Here is a 21,214-nt window from a genome sequence, read left to right as displayed (position 1 = left end):
CTTCTCTAGTTTTTAGTGTAATATCACATATTTTTAGCTATAGTTTAATTTATGAAATAAGCAGATAGATGGCCAATTGTGATACCACAGAAGATATTATAAAATTTAATATGAAAGACAAGGAAATTAGAATTGGCTAAAGTCAAACCTAGGGCAAGTACAACTGCAATTATGAATTGTTAGTATGAAAACTTATTCCTTTAGGAAAGACAGTGGAAATCTGAGCTATAGGCTGCACACGGTCCCCTTTCTACCTCCAGCACTTGGTTTTTGCCCTGCTTTGCTTTTTCCAACAACCCTTCCATCGAACTGAGTGGCACGTTCTGAGAGCTACATCTTTGATAAGTAGGAGCACAGCACTGATCGTCACGTACCGTGCTAGACCTTCATAGTCCTCTCAACTGACTTCTCATATAGGACCCTGCACAACAAAAACCTCAATGTGTAAAACGACATCTTTTGTAGTAGAACTAGCACCTAATGCATGGATCCCTATTTCTCAACTCTTCAGTTTTAATGAAAAGCTTATCTGTGCAACACCTGTACAAACTCTAAATATCAAGTTTTGTGCAAGGTTCTCTATGACACCTGGGAGTGATGGCAATAGTGTTATTTAACCCTCAACTCTTTGGGCAGGCTGAAGAGCTACATCACTAATTACTGCAATTCTAACCCATAAGGTGAAGTATTAACGTAACTCATATCAGTGATGTTCCATTAGTCCATCTCTGCAACTCATATGTAGAGTTTTTGAGACACTGGGTCTTTGAATCTAATAAAGTGTTATATGACCCTGCTAATTAAACACTTACAAACTGGCCTACTGGGGGCAGTGCAGAGAACTCCTTTCATGGCAGAAAGTTTCAAATGCAATTCTGAAAGCAAAACAAGTATCAAAAAGGAAGAAATGCTTTCTTAAGCCCTTACAAGGCAAAAAATCTGTTTCATTTTATATAGCTCTACCCATTTACTTGCTCATTGTCACATCTTATACTGACCTTCACAGTGTCTCAGAGTTAAACTCCATTTGATTTCCTGTATATTTAACAGCAAAACAACACATGGAAACTAAGATCTGTTTGATCTGAATGTCCTTGCAAGGCAATCACTATGTTCCCCCTGGAACAGAACGACATTAAAAAAATCCATAGTTACAATAACTCAATGTACATCTTGACAATTAAATATACTTGTAACTGCACAACTAATTGCCACCTGCAGAGCAGGAACTCTAAAATATGTACATGCAAATGAAGCAACTGCTGTCCAACTGTCGTTATGCAGGTCTGATGTGGGGGGAGGGCGGATGGACCCCAAAGCAACAGTTTAATCTTCTTTCCAAGTAGGCAAAACACAAAATAATCACTTCACATCCAGAACACAAGCCTGCAAAGGCAGATAAAGAGCTACAGGAATGGATTCTGCAATTTCTACAGTGCTTTGCTACTAGGTTTACTAGTGTTTTTTATTTTGGAGGTTGGGTGATTCACCTAAAGAGAAACATAAGAAAATTCTAGTTTTAATAAGGAGCACCTCTTTACAATGGTATATTAATATACTTTAAGTACATGGAGTGTTAAAGAACACATGGGGACTGATGCTTCTCTCAGTCATTCTGGTTTTACATCAGTGTAACTTCACATACTTCAATGAAGCTGCCCCTAGTTTAGGTGATGGTAAAAGTGAGAACAGAATCAGACACCAAATCACTTCCCATTTAAAGAGATTCACACCAGAGGAAGAAACCTCAGAGTTTTGAATGTGTTGGGCAATATGAATGATAAAAGAATAAAAAATCTTATTAAATCAGATTTGGGTCCTCTGGGATGCACACTATCATCTGACGTATCATTTCTTATTACAAAATTATTTGAAAAAATGCTTTATTTTAAAATCCAGGATTCAAAATCAAATAGCAACGGCACCAGCTGGAGCTCCAGGTTTTATTGCTTATATAACATGGTAAACGTGCATAAGATTTTCAGACCAGAGATTAAGGCATTGTCCCATCCCAAAGAGTTGTTCATCTAAAAAGCAGAACAATGGCTGAGGAAAGGAAGTGTGTGGAAATGTATGAAGTATTAGAGGGGGATTTGAAGGAAGCACTTGAGGGAGAAGACAGGAAGTAGGAGGCTGATAGAGCATGGGATAGTAAAGGGCAAAGTTGAAAGATGATGGAGAAAGACTACTGTGCTGGGGAAATGATGAGACAGAAAACAAAGAGTTGGGACTAAGATATAAGATGTAGGCAGGACTATGTAGGGGCTTGAAGGAATGAGCTAAGAGCTGGATTTTAATGTAGTAAAAGTGAGGAACACTGTGGAGAGGTTTAAGTAGACAAGACAATGTTTGTAGATTGGCAGAAGAAGAAGATTACTTTAGCAACAATGTTTTGTAAAGATTTGACAAGGGACAAGCAAGAAAGGAGAAGACTACTGTAATTAAGGTAAAAAGATTTCCAGGATGGTGACAAGGTATTTTTTTTTTAAATTAAAAAAAATCAGGAAGAGTGAGGAAAGGTTCAATTTTGGTTATATTAGAAAGAAAACTATTTTTGAGGTCAAGCAGCAAAGAATGCACTTAGAGGGGAAAGCTACTTGAAGCCTGCGACGTGGGAAACTGCAGTAGTCAGTGGTGATATAGAAGAAAGGACGTGAAGATGGATTTGGAGAAAATTAGAAATCCCATTTTGGAAACAGAGATGCACAGACATGTGGCCTTTATATTTGTTGACAAACACTTTTTGTTTTTATTTGAAATCAGCCAGTCAGAATGCTCTTCAAATGCTGCAGAGAAAGTCACAGAAATGAGTCAGAGTTTAAGGCTAGAAGGGACCATCAGCTATTCCAGTTTGACCTCATCACCCAGCACCCACAACTGAACTCCACCATCATTAGATGGAAGTGTTGAAGCCCACAGGAGACTGAATTATTGTGTCACAGGCAGAGAATAGAAGGGACCAAGGTGCACCAATGCCCAAGGCCCCTCCAATGAATTAATAAAGATATAACCAAATGATCCTGGCAAGTGACCCTCACTGCATGCTGCAGAGTAAGGAAACAAAAGGTCATTGCCAATCTGACCTGGGGGAAAATTCCTTCCTAACTCCACATATGGCAATCAGTTAGATCCTGAGCATGTGAGCAAGAACTAGCCAGCAAGGAATGTGTGAGAGAGAATGCATGGTGTCACTTCAGAGCACTGGCCTACCCCATCTAGTGTCCCCACCATCTCTGATGCTTCAGAGGAAGGAGACCAAAAAAACCCCAAGAATACATGGAGGAGAGGGAAATCACTTCCTGACTTCTGCAAGTGACCAGCTGAAGCCATGAAACATGAAATTTTAGGAACATTAAGACCAAGAGAGAGAGAGAGAGAGCACCCTGCTTACATGAAACTATTTATTTTTGTTTTCTTGATATTTCTGGGGCAAAATTTCCCTATGTCAGCAGTTTTCTGCATTAAAATAAAAGTGACATTATATCCTATTAATGACAAATATTTTCCTTCTCCTGTCTGTCTGTATTTGTCCCTGACAAGAATGTAGCACTTTTGCAGGGAAAATTAGCATACCAAAAAAAAAAAAAAGTTCTCACCTGAAAATGTGTCCTCTCCTCCCACATTCAATTTTGCAAGAGAGAATTTTTGTGCTCAGTCTCCAAATACACACATTATTGTACAAAATTGCTACTGTAGCTTTTTCAGCACTCTTTTTTGGGTAGTTCAGGTCTAGTGTTTCTGCAGATACTTTAGGAAATGATTGCTTCTAGGGAAACATTCCTTTGCACTTTGGAACGTTTTAATGTTACAAAAATAAATTGAGATTGGAACATCCAATTCTTTTTCTCTATGGTTTCTGTGAGACATATATGATGTTAAGAAGAGGCAATCACCCTTCAGAAATCCGTGTTCTCACTAAAACTGCAAAGCACCACACTAACTGAACTAAAATCCCCTTGACAGGCATACAAGTAACCCCTACTCACTAGTGTAATAGAGAAAGTTAGTGATTATGTACACCAAAGTGACTGAACCAACAACTACTCTAATAGAGGGAGAAAGCTTGATTAACAACAACTGCCACTAAAAGAACAGATTGCTTTATGGAAGGAATGAATCACACAGAAGGTAGCAATGCAATATGTGTCTTTGCCCATTGGCTAAGTGTTGGTAAGACAGAATGAGAATATAAAGTGCCAGCAGCTCTGTAGCTGCTTTGCTATCAAGAATTTAAAATATTTACTTTTTTTCTATCCCCTTCTAGCCTCAGTGTGCATATGCATTACAATATAGTCTTAAAATCGCCCATTAGAATGGAAATCCTCCTATATCCTTAACTATAAATATAGTTCTGAATAACTCCTATTTTATGTGTATATAAGTATCCAGGGGATTTGTGGTAGTTTACAGCGCTGCATTTAATATATATTTATAAGTTATATCCACAGTGCACTGACTATATGCATGGGTGACCTATTTAGCATTTCTATAAATTAAATAAATGTACATATATGTTATGTGTGCTTAATATAGTACGCATGCACATGCACATGCAATTTCCTTGGGTAGTCTTTTTCAGGGTCCTTGCTTAGTTTATCCACTGGGCAGAGAAAGGGTTTTCATGGTTGGGGAAAGCATTTTTAATTACATAAATTTGATGGGTAAGAGGGGAAAAAAGACTTTATCATCTGAAATCAGACATTTTGCATCCAAGCAAAAACTGTGGATAACTTGGCAACTTCATTTTGAACATAACATTTCCAAACATTTAGTTGTCAAGAACATAAGGAAGAGGCATTATTGTCATTCCAATTCAGGCTTTTCCTGTTCAAAGATACAGTGTCCTTACTTAGTAAGCCAAAGACTTGATCCAAAGGCCACCACCATGACATACTTTAACATTGTAAAGCTCCATATTGCATGTAATATGGACATTTTGACTTCAGCTTCTCTTTCAGGGATGGTTGGCATATTTTTCTTTAACAATGCCTTCCTTGAGGGAGACTTTTTGGACTACAAATATAATATTTAAGACAAAAATAGAATAACTCTTTTCAGGGGAGCCCTGACTACCATTTTATCAGTTGACTCATCCACCTTGTTATCTCCTCAACAGTAACCTCCTTTCCTGTTTTGTCAGCATTGATATCCATTTATCTGAACACATTAGATTTGAGTGTGTTTTGCAAGCAAAGACTCAAAACTTAGCTTCCTACTTCATTTTCTAGGCAATATCTGGCTGCAAGTCCTGTGCTGAGAAGTGCTGTTTGTCTTCAACTGCTGCTGAAGTCAATGGTAGCTAAAGAGGCTTAGCACCTTCAAAAGAGAGAATCTTGGCACCTCACAGGATCAGGCCTAAACCAGAAAATGGACATACTGCTGAGTAACATTGATTTTGACAGATTTTCACTCTATTTCACTCCATCACATAGACTTTCAGTTTCAGGAAAGGCTTGTATAACATTTATTTTCATACTTTGTCTTCAACAGAGAAGCCTTACTCTCTCTGCCTCTTATTCTCCCCAGAGAACACAGGAAAAAATGGTACCAAATATAACCAGTGTTTGTGTGATATCCTAGCTACTGTAACACTCTGAAATAATCACTATTCCCCCTAAAAGGGAAGCACTGAGGAGAGCAAAAGATTATGTTCTCTCACAAGGATATTAAGAAATGTCAACAATCCAAATGCTTGCTCTCTTTCAGTTACTATTTATAAAATGTTATTTTCCTCTGATTACTTTTCTTCTAAAATAAAACTATAAATAATAAACTCCCTTAAGACTATTCTGTTTGCAAAAAGTAACAGAATGAAATACGATCTGGATGCAATATTAGTGCCCTTCAATGGAATACATTTCATCAGGATGAAATGCTGCAGCATTGTGTTTGCATACTTTGTTCATAATGGTTTTTGTTCTGTAAGAACAAAACATCACAGAATGTGTTTAGTCTTTCCTGGGTAATTGTACCTGGAGAAGTACTATAATCTTCATGCCTCAAGCACAAGATTTCATTCAGAAACCTTTAAGTAAAAGCACACACTGTGTCAATGCTAAATTGGATGACTCAAGGACACAGAAAAGGATTTTTCATACCTTTATAAGCATCTCCAACTATTGGAGTATGAGAGTTTCCAAACTTGATTAACAATGATTGTACCAGTGGTTAGTGTGGAGGCATCACACATCTTACAAGGTAAGTTCTAGTGCCATCGCTTTATTAGGTGTGGTGGATCCCAGACAACAAACTAAGGTCCCCATCCTGCAAACACTTATGCATTAGCTTAACCATATGCACGTGAGTAGTTCCAACGCCTTACATTTTTGCAAGATTAAGCCCTTAAGAATTTTCCTTCTTCATTGTGGCTTTATATTGAAATCCTTTAGGGGGTCATATGACTGAGAATTATTAGCATGTCAGAAAATGTTAAATCAGAAACAAAACTTTGAAAGCTTCAGATGCAGCAGCAAGAGACATCGCTTAAGTGAATGAGATCAAGATGGTAACAGAGTGTGGAGTTTAAGTTCACATCTGGTCTTGCTCCTTATTCAAGTCAATGTTAAAGTTCAATTGCTTTGAATGTGAGAAGGATAAGGCCCAGGGCATGCAATGTGAGGTCTTTTGCAACCCATGAGTCCCAGACAATTTCAAATTGACAGCATTAAACTTTTACATTAAAGCACATATCTAATTTTAAAAGGACTCCTGGCAACACACATTCATTTATCAGATTATGGGACTGAACCCTTAAGAAACACCAGAGAAAGTGTTGGATCAGGTTAGTTTCCTAGTTCTTAACCCATATACAAGCCTGCAAAAGTGGTGCATTTTTGCCAGGGACAAATACACAGACAGACAGGAGGAAAACCTCAGCAGAAAAAGAGTTTGGTTGGTTTATTCAGTGGCCTCGTTGTGCTTTAGGCTTTGAGTAAGGGAATGCAATGGAAGTCCTTGTACTAGCTTCTTGTAAGAATGCAGGGAAGGGCAATAAAATGGAACAGATCCTGTTCTGGTCATACTCCACTTCACTCCCTGGATCTGTAGGTAACATTAGGCAGCACATGAAATCCAAACTGTAGTGTCCCAGTGTGGGGTTGTGACTACATATTACCTCTGTTTTTATTTGCTTTTTAAAATCGCTAACTACAGCATGTTTAAATGAAATGACCATATTGGTAAAGTGTCACTATTCTATGGATTGTTTTTTTAAACTTGTCAGAGAAATAAGAGTTCAGGTTTTGTATGAACAACAATTCTAACCCCCTTAGCAACAACAATAAGCAGATATTGACTTTTTTCTGGGAACATCAAGATTTGTTGTTCCATAGCCAGTGGCTTCAGAGGTCACTATCAAACTACGGCAGCCCACAAAACCTACTGCAAGAAGGAACAAACAAATAAACCCCAATAAAAATAACTTCAAATTAACTGTAAAATACTAGGATGCTATTAGACTCATTCCACCCAGAATACAACAGAGGTCACCATTAAAAAGTCAGCATTCAGGAACTGATACCACAGATTTATCATAGTTATGTCCTATACAAATCAGAGGTAAAAAGTGGTACAACAGGTATCTTGCTAGCAAATGCTGTCATTTTAATGATGACCACTGTACATCAAAACCATGAAGGATTAAAAGCAATCAAATTTTTTATTGATTTTATGAGTACAAATGGTCATCAACTGACCAGATTATAGCAACAACACTAAAGGACAAAATGCTGGATAGTTTAGGATGGAACTATCTTTAGTGTTCTATATACTGATATATTTAGATTTGGACACTGTGTAAACTGGTATTCCAAGTACCAGATATTCAGCAAAAGGTGGCTGTATTACTGAGTTGGACACAGAATTGATATACAAGGTATTGGGACAGATGCACAGAAAATGTGAAATAGATACAAAGGGATTAGGAAACAGAACCAAAGATCAGTGATGGAATATTAAAGAAATTGGTAGACAGATCATAACTTCCTGTGTAGACAAGCCCATAGTAACAGAGAGTAAGCTGGCATTTGACTGTAAAAACTCTTAATGTTCAGTAGGAATGTCCACACAGGGAGTTCGTAAGGGATAGCTATTGCACTTTAAATTTGCACCCGAGCTTACTTTCCACTAACTTCCTGAGCAGACATATAGGGTTACCAATTTTGGATGAATTCCTGGAGGTCTCATCACATGACATTATCTATAATTAAAGACTAATCTTTAATTCTGAATACTCCAGGACAAGCCTGGAGGGTTGGCAACCCTAAACCCATAGAGAAGTGCTTCACATTAGAGCTGGGCAGGAAGTGGTTTTCCTGTTCCATGAGAAGTTTTGTGATTTCTAACAGTTTCCCATTTCACACTGGACAAACCTGAGACCTTTAAGTTTTACAACAAAAAGTGAGACGAGAAACCCCTGTGGTCAGGTCTCTCACCTGGGATGTGGGAGATGCAAATTCAAGTTCCTACTCTGCCTGATTCAGACCAGGGACTTGAAGCTGAACCACCCACATTCCAGATGACTGCCCTAATGAACAGGCTATTGCCTATTCTGTGTGGGAGGGAGGCTTAGTCTCTCTTGTTAGAGCTGTTCCACTTTGTATAAATAGTTATATATTCACTGGGCCAGAGACTGACTTTATAAGCCCCCTGGTTATGGCACTCATATGGGATGTAGATCCATGATATGGATCAGGTGGAGCAGAAATTTGAACCTAGGTCTCTCATTCCCCAGTAGAGTGATTTGATCACCAGGTTATTTCCAGGGTGCAGCTGTCTCACCTACACATCTATCACCTGAGAAACCTTTATTGACAAAAGTTTTGTTGAACCTGATGCATTCCTAAGAAAAAGTTTTGGTTTTGACGAACCAGCATTTTCCAGTGGAAAAACAGCTCTACTCTAAATCTCTGACTGAAGCTTTTGTACTGCATATACATCTCTACATAGTACTTCTAAGCCAAGGGGTACAAGATTTCACCACTACTTTTCAATACATCCATAAAATAGAATAAGTTCAGTGGGATAAAAATAGGAAATGAGAAATAAAAAGGAGAAATAACTGATGAGGCCATATTATTAATAAATTACCCACACTGAACTCTTAAACTATGAATTATTAAAACGAATACATCTCATTGTAAAGTGTTGTAAATACTGGATAATATATAAATAGATAACATTCCCCACCCCGGACTCCTTCCATATTCTAATTTTGAGAGGCGCTTCCAAACTGTGCAGGCAGTATTTTCAGGCTTACTCAGTTGTGTGTGCAAAGATGCTACACGGTTGCTCAGTCTGAGTATACAAATGCAGGGATCTGTATGCATGAATGCATGCAGCTGCATATATTGCAGGCACAATTATGGAGGCCTCTGTTTTAACAAAACTCTAATTCAACTACTGAGCATTTAATAATGCAAGAAAAATCACACAAAACAATGACCAAAAGTAAAATCCAAGCTATTTTTCCACGAATGATTCACTCCCTCAGACAAGTATTCTTCTGGCTTCAATATTTTTTTTAATTTTTTTTAAAACTACATAAATACAGTTATTGGCATTTCTGCACCAATAGATAGGTGAATGGATACCTAAATAAACACTAAAATTAACTTTCTGCTTTGTTGACTATGAAAAAATTTAATACTGCTAATTGATGTTTTCTGCCAGTTAAAATTACAATGGATTAACTAGTGAAACTGCTACATGATGCAAAGACCTGAGAAATCATATTAGTGAAAAGAGATGCAACAAAGTGTGCAGTGGTATAATAAATCACTTGCAGACTTAAATATGAAATTTATTCAATAGAGCTATGTAACCTTTCAGACTCTCTCCTGCATGAAATATAGAAATATAGAAATGTGTGAAAAACAAAAAAATGCTAAACCCGGAGAAAGAAAAAATTGGAGATTTGATACACATGCTATGAAAATAACAATCAATAAAATTCTTTCAAAGAAAAACAAATTAAACAAAACATGAGTCCTAACTAACTAATCATCAAAGAATTTTCATTGTAGAATGCCTTGATAACCTCTGAAACACCACACACAATGCTGGCGCATTTGTTTTATTTTCTCATTTTTTGCTGCGTGTATATTCAGTTTCCAAATCACTGATCATTCAGAAATGAAAATCAGCAGAACTCTCCAGTTGTATGAGTTCAAACACGAGATTAAAACTGGCCCAGGCAACCAGGTGGGGGGATGTGTGTGGACTCATTCATCCCAGTTAAATGACAAGGGGTGGGGGAATGTCCCTGGAGTTTGATACTGTGTCTGTGTCATGCTTAGTTAACATAGCACCTTATTTTGGTAGTGAGGGTGTAGTAAGAGGCAATAATACCTATAAACAACAATGTATTTAAATAGCTGGAAACATCGTGCGTTATGATCTTGATTCAAGATTCCTGTTTTTTCATACTGAAATTAAAATAAACCTCATTAAGTAAAAAAAAAAAAAAAAAAAAAAAAAGGCGGTGAGGGGGAGGGAAAATAACCTTCTCTAGGCTTGTAAGCCTAAGGGACAGTTTAATGGAAAATATTGTGCATTTAAATGAGCTATTTTTATTCCAGCGCATGCAATCGCTCTCTCCTCTTCCTGCTGTGTTTCAGATACAAATCAAAATAAATGTCCAGTAATTAAATTAAGAGCTTAAACATGCTGTTTTTGTCTGTGTTCACATAGATTTGTTTTGCACACTTCACACCTTTTTTATATCTGTATGTGAATTTTTTATATTTGTACATTTATATGTGAATTTAGCCCTCGTGTACATGAGAGGCGTATATCAGTAAGGATACTATTACTTTCCCACGGTTCATACTTTCCCGTGCAGCTCAATCCTGATCTGCTGCACTCCTTACTATTTCAGACATGGGCTTCTCTTGAGTAGAAGATTATTATACTGAGATTTCTTTGTTGGTGATTTTAAGATGTAGACAAATGTCTACTAGGGATTATGATGAGACCAGGATACTTAAATGGGATTTTATCCTAGATCTCCAGAGGCAGAAAGTTAATCCTGAAACCAAAGTCAATGACTATTATCAAACAAACAATCTCCAGATTTATTTATATACTGTGACGGGGAGGGGAGTACAGATTGCTAAAACTGAAGAAATGTGTCCAAGTAGATGTCAAAGAAGGAGACTGAAGGGAAAAGGCATCAGATTTTAGTTAACTGTTCCCCAGTTCTACACTCATATCTTCCATTTGCCACTGGGTTTCCAATTACCTTCCTACTTGGCTGCTAGCAAAAATCAAATAACCAGGTAATAAAAAGGTATTAAAATATTACTTGTAGACACAGTCTTAAGTAAAATGAAATTTGCTAAAGTCTTTTGATAAGATCATGTAATATTGATACATAGCTAGTGTCTATTCTTATTCCACGCTACCATTTCACCTCTCTTACTCTGACATGCAACTTGTGCATGCACCCCACCTCCCTGATTTTAGAGCAATTTCTTGATACTAGTGTGTTGTTCGGACCTCTTGTGCTTACAGAGACTTGAATTCCTCTAGTGACTTGATATTTCCAGCCTTCCTCTTCATTGTGATCTCAAAAGGATGACAGTTAAATGTTGAATTTTTTTTTAAAGCAAGCTTGCAGAGCTTTCAACACCAGCGTTCAAATCTCTGGTAAACAGTTGCTACCCTAGTCACCTGCATATGAAAAATATTGATGCTCAGGAAAATATTTTTTTAAGTGTAAGTAAAATATATGCAGCATTGTTGTAGCCATGTTGGTTGCAGGATATTAGAGAGACAAGGTGGGTGAGGTAATATCTTTTATTGGACCAACTTCTCTTGGCAAGAGAGACAAGATTTTAAGTTTACACAGACCTGAATAAGAGTTCTGTGTCATTTTATAAGTGTTCTAGACTCAGAAGGGAGTTACACATTTCATAAGGTATTGACTTCCTGGTGCCAGCAATGGTAAAGAGAAGATACAATGTCATGCTGGTTACTTCTTGTGTCCTAAGCATCTAATAATGCTAGGAAAAGCATGTATTAGCCATAGTAGATAACAATCAGTATTGTGTAACTCAAGATTAGGGGTAGCTTTCACAATGTGGCTCTAACTAATTTGTTCCTCACTTTACTCGTCTTTGAAGTGGGATGTTAATACTGATCTAATCTCAGAAGATTGTTATAAGACTTTATTATCAGTATGTAATAAGTTAAGGTCAACACAATAAAAAGATATACTGGAAACATCTATTGGTATTATTAACGTTGAGCCTTTCTGATGGATTAGTTTTGTCTCCTGTGGATTACTGAGTCACTGATTTACAAAACATATTGGAAGAGGGCAGCAACAGCTCTGCTAAGTATGTAGTTTTGCTACACTGAATACAAACAGAATATTAGGTTAAAGTAATACATCAGATTTCTAGAAGAGATGTTAAATATTATGAAATTATTTCAATTGTGTACAGGTGCATTTATCTGAAGGGACAGAACTTTGGAAAATTGCAGGAAGCTGTCTCCATGGTGACTGACTGAAAAAACGCACACAGAATTACACAGTAACTCCTAGTTTTATATTTTATATACATAATTAAATAAATGACACTTCACTGATTGATAGTACAAGTTATCTCCAGGAAATGCTCTTTACTGCCTTTTAAAAACAGAGAATTTTGTTTAAGAAATTAAATAAAAAATATCTGAGAGCAGAATCAAGAGTTAAGCTGTATTAGCTTGAAGTTCATATTACTTAACATTTTTTAAAAGATCTCTTTAACACCATGGCACTGTACACTCCTATTCATAACTGGAGTTTTGTCTGAGTAAAGAACACAGGATCAAGCTCATAGTTATCTACTTTTAGGTCCTGGCAATCACATATTTTGGAATTGGTACCAAATCCATTGTTAGCTTTTCTGAAACTATTGCTTCTAAAACTTGGTACCAAATTACACTGTGACAAATCAGTGAGACGTGAGTATAATAATTTGTATGGCACTTTCGGGTACTAGACAACTTAATACTCCAACCTCTTTCCATGTCTCAAACACCATTCATAGCTGAAAGTGTTTAAATGTACAGTAAATACAGCAAGAAAGTTTTATAATAAGGTACAGAACTGGTTGTAAAATTTGAACAATCACTTAATGAAGTTTTAATGAGATATATTGTACTAAATGTATTTGATTCAGAATAAAAAAGAGCTTGCTGAAAACCTCTATCAAATGCTTTGCCTCCTAGATTTTGATTAGATGGCTATTCTTTCTTTGCCCTTAAATACACAGATGGTGATCTGGCTTTTCTCCAGCACAAAACAGACTTTATATTGACCATAGTATGTTTTAATGAATATGTTTCATGTATACCTGTGGAGTAAGGTGGATATGGCTGTTGGAAAGTTGATTTGGGCCACATGTGAGTCAGTGAACCCTATTTCTTCTTTACAGCTTCTGTCTGCATAATATTCATATTCCTTGGAGTTTTATTTTTAGGTTGAGTTTAATCAAAAATTAGACAGAGTGAGACCACAGCCCTGAAGTTTAGATTCAGGAGTCAAGCTTCTCCAAATGCTCAAAAAGTGGACTGTAATTATGGACTTCAGTAGGAGTTGCAGTTCAGCACTTTTGAAGATGAAACTGTAGCTCTCTCCAGGTACACCGGCACACAAACATGGAAGCATGCAAAATATGTGGGTAGTTTTCAGGCAGCATTGGTAACTAATTTGTTCCTTATTTTACTAGTCTTTAAAATGGGATATTAATACTGATCTAGTTTCAAAAGATTTTTATGACTTTCCTAATATTCGTAAATTGCTTTTGAATCCTCAAATGAAAACACAAAGAAAAGTATTTTTCATTGACTACATAGCCATTTCCAGCAGCCTGACTCCTACTTCATCATGGAAATATTAATAGAAAATCTTTGATGTGAGCCTCAGCCAGAAATGGATGTATAAAATCCTTAGAGCAAACCTTTGACTGTATTGAGAACCCTCAAGCATCTTAAATAGTACTGTAGCTAAAATGGGAAGTACACAGCACACTAGATCTTTTTTTGTCTGCAAACCCACATGAATCTTTTGAAAAAACAAATATCTCAAAATGATTATCATTATGAAGGGCTGTAACCATTAAAGCTCTTTTGCATTTGGTATTAGCCACGTCCAGTGCATGCATGCATGTATCTCCTAAAGGAATTTGACTGAAGAACATTTTTTTCTGATTGCATCAAAGAAAGGGAGTAAATAAAAAAGCAGGAGAAAACATTACTCATAATAGTGTTGTATAATCATGCAATTAGTACACCTAACAATTAATAGATAAAGATTAATCTATCGTAATCAAACTTTATATTCAAACAAAGGATTTGTGCATTGAAAGACTAGAATAACTCAAAGCCTTCAGGCCTGCAGAAATTGTACACTGAACATTTGAATCAAAATCTCTCATCCATGACATAATAGCTTGTTGCTGTGCACTAAGAACAATACGCTATCTCATAAGTAAAATGAATATGAATATTTATTTATCTATATCTTAAAGACACTACTGCCAGTATAAAAAGCCATGAAACATATCTGCCCATCAAACAAATGACCTGTCAATACCCAAAAGATTTTAAACAGGAATCTTTTAGCCTGATACAAAAAACAAATTTTCCTATTATTCTAAGGTCTTTGTCTTGGTTTTTTATATAAGCTTACAAAAAATCAGACAGATGGGGAAAAATATCTTCTATATTTTCTCATCCTTCACAGAAAGAAGCTTTACATAAACATGGATATACTTACTTACAGAAGCACAATAGAAATGTTTGCACTAAAACAAAAAGTCGATTTACTGAGTATCAATAAGTGATCCACACTATTAATGTCAAGGAAATTATGCTCTCAAAAATTAATTTCTAGAATTATATTTGTTAAATTATGGGAATACCTTCAAAAAAACAATTTTGAAGTGAAGACATTACAGTAAATGGCAGATCTTGATGTTAAAATTTTTAATGATAAAACCCCAAGAGAAATAGTTAGCCATAAAAATCTGAGATAGTCATCAATTAAAGGAAAGGCTCTGAAATGCTACCAGCATAATTTCTTAGACCTGTACTGAGTCACTCTTAATTTAAGAGGTGGGATTAGAATCAGGCACCATGAGGTCTCTGTGCAGGTCACAGAGGATGTGCTGGATGATAATGAATATATTTTATCAAATTTTAAATACACCAGAATAGTATTTTCATACATTACTCAAATTTTCTATACCAATCATAGGATAGTCCTAGAGTACCACTTATATTCAGGTAAATTTATTATGCAAGACAAATTTTTAAGGGTTACCACGTGTGTAGATATCCCCGTGGTCATCATTAAAAATGTGTCTGCAGTGTATAATGGTACATATATTATGTGTTACTGATCTGTTGTCCATGAGTAGGGCTCCTAGGCACAATGGTAATACAAATAACAAACACTGCCACCTCATGTACTATTCATGTGCAAGCATTTATTACAAGAAACAATGACTTTGGGGCTGTGACACTCCATATTCTTCATTGAAATATTGTTATGATATGAATATGGCATAACTAAGATATATTTATGCAAGATGGGTCATGTAAGGTATCATTGGAAAGGTTATAATTTGCTGAATGTGATTATCCAATTTGTATACATGTATCATTTCTGTATCTGAAGTTAGGAAGACTGACTGTGTACAACTATGTGTACTTGGGGGAATGCCCAGCAGACAGTAGGCAATCAGCCTGAATGAGCCATTTAAGGAGGACAATAGAACTTTGAAGATACTAATTTCCCACCTTCCTGAGGAGCTTCCTAGAATGCTGCTTTGACGCTGAAGGGTCATGCGATGATGTCACTGGTACAAAGTACCACCTTAGACACAGTTGATATTTTTCCACTGGAAACAAAGGATTCCTGCCTTATGTAAATCCTACTTAAGGCTGGGGAAGGGAGTCAATGAGTGCTCTTCTCCATTGCCTCCCCGCCCAAGGAAGAAGACTGCTGAAAGCACCTGAAGAGACAAAGGAACTACACTGGGGAAAGACAAGGGCTGAGTCCAGGCTGAGACAAGTCTGTAAAGAGCAATAACCGGAACTCTAAGCTGCAGAAACTCTGCAACCTGCCTACATTTAGAATTAAGCTTAGGTTGTGTGTTTTGTTTTATTTACCCTGTAATCTGCTTTGTTCTGTTTGCTATCCCTTATAATCACTTAAAATTTACCTTTTTTCTACTTACTAGGCCTTTTTCTCATCTTACTTCCACTGATTTACCAGAAGTATAACTCCACTGACTTCATTGCAATTATTCCTCCTTTATACCACATGAAAAGATAGTCAGTATTTTTACTCCTAGATCTGAAGATAACTTTTCCTTTTCAGAATGCATAAAAAACTTAGTTGTGGATGATGAATTGTATGTCAAATTTCAGCCCAGAGGGAGGCCTTGTTCTTTTGGAGATGAATGAGGAACACACTAAAAGATGGAGGCTTACAAAAAGCATTGTTGACACTTAATGAAATTATTAGGACTATTACAGCAGCATTAAAAATATCAAGTTATTGTTTCAGAAATTTACACAAATTTTGCATCTGTAGGAAAGCTATGCATGGTAATTATCAAAATGACATTTAAAAAATTGTGATTATCTATGCTGCTCTATTCTATGGATAAATATTAGACTTCAGTTGTTAAATAAACATAATGCATTATCAGCATCATCGAAGGAGAATCATAATCTATTGTCAATATCATCAAGTAGACAAGTCAACATCACACCAATCAGTGGATTTAACCGAATACCAGGGTAAATAAACAATAGTTACCACCGCAGCACATAACCATCCCAGGCGATGTCTCAAAGCTGCTCCTAGTAAATGGTCCTGAAAACTTCAACTGATGCCCCATGTATTAATATGAATACTGGATGATGTACAGGCAGGGAAATAAAGAGGACTATCAAAAAGGGAAAATTTAAGTAGTATGAGCCAAATACTGCCTTTGATTACACCACTGGGGTTCCTGAGTATAACTGGGAGCAGAATTTTGTAATTTTTCATACTGAAATGGAAGCAACTCTCCCATTTGGAGCCAAACTTTGTTCTTATTTGTACCAGTTTAGTTCCAGAACATTTCTATTGAATTCAATGGAAGTTTGAAAATAGTCTTGATTTACATTGCAGTAATTGAGAGAAGAATTTGGCCCTTACATAAAATGAAGATGCAATGGTTGAAAGGTCAGATATGGAATAACTGATGCCTATAAGACATGAATTAAGTACCTGTGGCTATACCTCTCCTTTTTCTTATCATTATCTAGTGTATAGGCCTTTAAAAATACTCATATAGAATAACAGGCTGGTAGGAGCAAAGGAAGAAATTCAACTTTTTCTTCAACCCTTCCTGAACCTACCCTTTCTAAACCCTCCAGATATTACAGAATGAAAACAAATTAGGATCATTTCAATTGACTGTACAGACATATATTCTACACATGCCTTAAATTCATGGACTGGTGTTTCTTCTGTCTATGTCACCCCTAGTTCTATCTGCCATCGAATGTAGTAATGCAACACTGTGTGACAACATAGCAATGAAGTGTCAAGCACAGGAATTTCAAAAAGATGTATTATCAACAATAAGGAATTAAAGGGTATCAGACCTTTGCATGATGAATTAGGTCAGAGCTTTTAATACCAAATTGCCCAATGTTGCCTTTGGTGTACTGGCAGTCCTCGACTTTACAATGTTTGACTTATGATGAACAGCCCTTACAATGTTTCTGAATTGACACCCTGATTCGACTTATGACAATTAGTGCCGACTTTACGATGCTTGGTCCCGCAATGGAGAGTATTGAGGTTCCGAGTAACAACATTTCGACTTACAATGCCATTTTCAGGAACCAATTGTGTTGTAAGTCTGAGGACTGCCTGTATTTGGAGACTATAAATCTAACATTATAAAAAAAAATGGATATTAAAGAACTTTTAAAAATGTTAATTATATTCATAATTTTCAGCACCAAAATGTCAAAGAATCTCTTAAAGGGTTGCATTCTACAAAGCAGGAGATTGTTTAGCAATACAGATTATCACTCACAGTACTGGCATCAGTTATTTATACCCTGTGGCTACTTCAACTGTAAAACTCTATAACACAGGCAACAAAACCTCCAGTGTATGTTAGACTCATAATACAGACATGGACCCCTTGGAATTAACATGCCTCACATGAAAGCATTTAGTGCTCAGCAAATAATTTCTGAATGTCACTGTTCCTGGATTTTTTTTAAGCTACTTTCTGCTCCTTTGACAGATGTGTTATGCTGCATTTCATTACTTTCTCGCCTTACCTCATTCTTCTTTTGCTTTAGATAAGTGATGAGGCTTTCGGGAAAGATTAAGAAGTGGAAGGCAAAGCAATGGCCCAAACAGGGTTTTAATTGGAACCTTGAATCCTGTGCAAAATATAAGAAATTAAACCATTAATAATATGATTTTACCAGCAGACACAGTATGTTTCATACATCTCAGAGAGCTCTTACTATATTTCTTTATATCAAATTCGTGCAGGTAGGATCATGTGTTGTAAATCCCATTAGCCAAATCACAATAAATAATAAAATTCTAGACTTCATATTGCGAGATTTCACTGAAGTAAACTATGAGCCTGGTCTTACATGCCCTTACTCCTGTGTTCAGTCTTGACATCAGAAGAATTAGTTTTGTGTAAGCATCTACCTAATTGTGTCTTAAAGCACTTTAGTATCTTTTCTTTTGTAAAGAAACCCTAAAAATCTTAGCACTATTATCCAATATTAATTCTTTTCTTTTGTTGTTACAATACATTCCTGGCCTAATGAATTCTTCAGAGAGTCCAACCATTGTGTTGCAATATGATCCAAATTAAACCAAGTAAAATGCTAAACAATTCAAGTTTCTGCAGGACAGAACACATGGAAAGAAATTTCATTTCTCAGGAGGCCAGTGAAAACTCTAAACACAAACCCCTCCATAAAAGAAAGTCAGTAGTCAGAGGTTATAAATTGCAGTGTTGGGCAGATAGCAACAACACAGCCAACAAAATAACCCAGACCCAACATGATATATCACATTTTTGCTTGTTTCTAAACTGTCCAACAACAGGTATTCTTGGAATTATGATTTTATTATGACATATCCTCTACAGTAATGACCAGACATCTAATAGAACAGAATGTCTATAAACCCTCTCTGAACATTGTACTTCATTTTAAAGAGATTGTAAGCCCTTGTCAGCAGGTGTACATTAGCTCCGTTCTACTGACTTCAAAGGATTGGGCCTGTAGAACTAAACTTTTCCTTTCCTTAGAGCTCAAGATATTAAGGGGAAAATGTTTATTTCCTAGCATGCTTGCTAATATTGCATAATAAATATACACATTGCATAAGTAGCTGGTTTGAGATTAAAAACCAATATTTTTGTACTGGTAGCTTGAAATACGTTAGGCCATTTGTATCAAAAAAACATTCTGTGTTAGGTGACTGGTTATCATGTGTATGTGTGATGCCATTCAGTGAATTGTATGTACAAAAAGGCTCATAACAAAGGTGGCATTTAAATTGCTAAAAGACAGTATAGTTATAAAAACTCTCTTTTAATAGTTATAGTCTGGATGGGTAATGCTTTTATTTTTTATTGTCTGTCATTTGAGGACAGCCAGCTGATGTGAAGGGATGCAGGCTAACCTGATGCTCCTGATGTAATCTAAGTGATTGTATGTGATGGTGGAGTTTTTCTGGATAGGTGTGTTTTATTTAATGTAAATAAATTAAAAACTAAGTGACAGATGGTGATGAATATAAGATGCTTTTTACATTCTCAAGTAGATACTACACTTTTTTTAACCTAATACATGATGTCCTCACTATCCACCCACATATTTTTCTATTAAATTCTTCTGACTTGGCAATATGCTATTCAAACCTCTAACTGTGACACATGCATTTCTCTCCTGGTAAGACAACTCTTTACTGGCTGAAAGCATGTCATGTCCTTGGGTCTCAGCATAGCAGACCAAAAAACAAAACAAAACATATACTCTAGTTCTAAGCAGCTCCAACCTTGCTTCTTTGGTATTAGGAAGTATAGAAAATAGAACCCTTTCCCCTGAAATCAAGTGACACTATCTGTAATAGAGCCAGGTGAAGCAGATATAGCACAATATTGAGAATCATCACAGAAGAGGGACAGGGTTAGGTGTAGTGAGGAGGCAAACCCTGAAATTGGGTGACAACCTTCTTGAATGACTTCTAGGACCCACTGGGCAGTCATAGTTCTAGCCCAACCAGCCTCGAAAAGCAAGAAAGTACCCACCAAAAGGAGGGGAAGGCAAAGTAGAGATCCTTGCTGATTAGTCCAGAATCCTCATACAGAGGATCAAATCTGCTGTCTCTGTCTAGGTCCAGACTGCAGTATCATGGTTAAAGAAGAACACTTTTTCAATAGTGTGATTTCTTTTTGAGGGAGTTAGATTTTTAATTGTAAAAATAAGAGGAATGTCTTTGTCTTAACTGAGGTTGTAATTGTTTCCTGCTATATGATAGTTTACTCTACCATAAAAAGACAGATTATTAGTCAATCCCTGCCCTGAAGAGATTACAATCTAAATAGACTATACAGACACAGGGTTGTGGTGGCTTATAACACATGAGCAGAATGAATAACGAGCAATGTTTCTTGTCACACTGGTCACACTGGGAAGTGACAGAGCAATCATGCATCATCAGAAGAGTCTTAGGGGAAAATCCTCTCCTCAGAATACTGAGCTTTATAGGACTCTGGGGGCAGAGGAGTGACTTTGAGCAGAAGTTCTTCTGGATTAGGACAGGCTGGCTCAGGGGAAAACAAAGGATCATCCCATGGCATTGTCTTCAAAGCAAAAAAGGTGCATTTCTACCATGATCTAAAGAACATAAGTGCACTAGCTTAGTGGAAACAAGGCATTGTAGTTTTACCAAGAGGTAAATTAGGCAATGGCAGCCATGGTCAGTGGTATAACATTGACTTCACCTAACTATTTCTCAGTAAAAATTCACAGTTTACATCATACAGGTTCCCGTTCCTTTAAACTCAAGAACTGCGTGATCTCAGAACATACTTTCAGGGAGTGTGTGGCCTCATCAGGCACTGTGCTGCTCCCACAGGGTTATAATGTTAACTAACTGACTTCATTAGTC

At 36.5% G+C, this 21,214-nt stretch overlaps 1 protein-coding gene across 7 annotated transcripts in view; it reads right to left on the bottom strand.

Moving 5' to 3' along the window:
- Positions 1-21,214, bottom strand: part of TENM1 (teneurin transmembrane protein 1) — a 1,405,227-nt gene that overhangs the window by 815,545 nt on the left and 568,468 nt on the right. For all 7 annotated transcript variants that reach the window (XM_030575184.1, XM_030575189.1, XM_030575193.1 and 4 more), the window contains exon 4: positions 18,349-18,453. The gene's annotated coding sequence lies outside the window, so the exon portion shown is untranslated. The remainder of the gene's footprint in view (positions 1-18,348; positions 18,454-21,214) is intronic.

The sequence above is a fragment of the Gopherus evgoodei genome, chromosome 9, assembly GCF_007399415.2.
Source record: "Gopherus evgoodei ecotype Sinaloan lineage chromosome 9, rGopEvg1_v1.p, whole genome shotgun sequence".
Taxonomy (NCBI): Eukaryota; Metazoa; Chordata; order Testudines; family Testudinidae; genus Gopherus; species Gopherus evgoodei.
The sequence above is the reverse complement of the archived record's forward strand: the minus strand, read 5'-3'. Positions and strand labels throughout refer to the sequence as shown.